This window comes from Medicago sativa, chromosome 1 (assembly GCF_051527215.1).
Source record: "Medicago sativa cultivar Bolivia chromosome 1, Bolivia_mono, whole genome shotgun sequence".
Lineage (NCBI taxonomy): Eukaryota > Viridiplantae > Streptophyta > Magnoliopsida > Fabales > Fabaceae > Medicago > Medicago sativa.
This window is the reverse complement of record NC_140749.1, coordinates 4342159-4343971: the sequence shown is the minus strand read 5'-3', so window position 1 is coordinate 4343971 and position 1813 is coordinate 4342159. Positions and strand designations below refer to the sequence as shown.

Here is a 1813-nt window from a genome sequence, read left to right as displayed (position 1 = left end):
TTAGAAATTGTGTACCTGAAAATAAATTTAATTCCTAAATATTTTTTGAAAAAAAGCGTTTGCCACATAATTTAGCAATTCCTAAAAATATCGATAGTTCAAAAAAAAATATCGAAAGTTATAATTCTTTTATTTAAAAAATATATAAAATTTCATTTTTTTTTTGACAAAATATATATAAAATTTCATAAATGGACATTATCACCTCATAAATCCATGAAATAATAGAAATTACCAAAAAGTATCGTAAATATCAAACCATATAACAAACGCGCTCAAATTATTCCCGCTAATTAAAACCTTTGAAGCCCTTCGTTCTTCTCTCACGCTGTGCCGCAACCCGTTTCTCCGCCATGCCTCGCGGTGGTTGCCAAATCAACGCCTAAGCCTGCTAAACCTGCTTCTGCACATAGTTCATATTCGTCACTTCGCGTTTCTTCTCCAGGTTCGTTCTCAATTCTGATTTTCATACTACGCTTTGAATCGTTAATTGAATCTTCTATGTTGAATCTTGCACTGTGAATTAATCTTCTATGTTTCATTGATTATATTTTTTTTTTGTGCTTATAGGTTTCTTGATTACAACTTGTTATCATCAAAACCATAACAATGAAAAAATTGAGAATAGAAGACATATCGGAGATGGTGAATTTAGGGTTAGACTTAGAGACGGAGATTTTGGCGTGGCTGCCACTAAAGTCATTGATGCGTTTCAGATGTGTTCAACGATCTTGGAATGATCTTATTCAGAGCCGCCTTTCTGAAACGGCGGCACATGAATATGTCTGATAGTCCTAGTCTCATGATAGTTAATGAAAAACAAAACTATGTAACTCTTCTCTCATGTGACAACCTAATACACATCAAATCCCCCTTTTCCAACAATTTTCGTTATCCCATAACAATTGAAGGTAGTTGTAACGGTGTTTTTTGTCTCAAAGGTTTGTGTTGGTATAATAGTTGTGTACATGAGTTAGCCATCTTGAACCCGACAACTAGAGAGGTCCATCGTATACTTGTATGGTTTTGGTGCTGATGATTCCAACATCATCGATTTCAAAGTTGTGAAACTCTGTATCAATTATCGTGTGACAAAACACAAACTTTATGTTTCATCAGCGGAAGTTTATAGTCTAATCACTAAATCATGGACCCCTACTCGACATCCTCCTCCTCCTTTTACTATCATCACACGTCGATGTCCCATCAAATATAACACTCTTGTTAACGGCGTTTATCATTGGATTACAAACAATTCAGGCTACTATCGCTATGATGGTGTTGCAAATATCCTATGCTTTAACTTTCGCAACGATCAATTTCACCAACTCAGAGGGCCAAACTTATCAGCTAAAGATCGATACTTTCTATGTGATGATGTTGCTGAAATCAAGGGTTTTCTTGCTTATGTTGTGCAGTGTCACTATAGCAACTTGAAAATTTGGGTAATGGATCATCAAAATGGATGGGAGAAAAAGTACAACATTGTCCCACCTTTGTTCAATTTTCGTATGTGCGGTCTTTGGAAGAATGGTGATCAACTCCTTGGAGGAAAGGATGGAAAGTCCCTTGCATCATATGACCATCAAGGCAACTCACTTTGCCAATTTCAAATTGATGTTGATTATACTATGAATTTCTGGATTCATGAGTATGTACCAAGCATTGCTCCTTTGTCAGCATAGTTAGCTAAGACATTAGTCACACCAAACTGAGATATATATTGTTAATGCATACAATGGTGTTATTTAGCATAGGTTTTAGCTAATTTGACTTAATAAGAAAGAACATCTGCAAGAGTTATGATCATTGA

General features: G+C 35.2%; 1 pseudogene; it reads left to right on the top strand.

Annotated features, from left to right (window-relative positions):
- Positions 1-249: 249 nt before the first annotated feature.
- Positions 250-1813, top strand: LOC146951880 (F-box/kelch-repeat protein At3g23880-like; annotated as a pseudogene).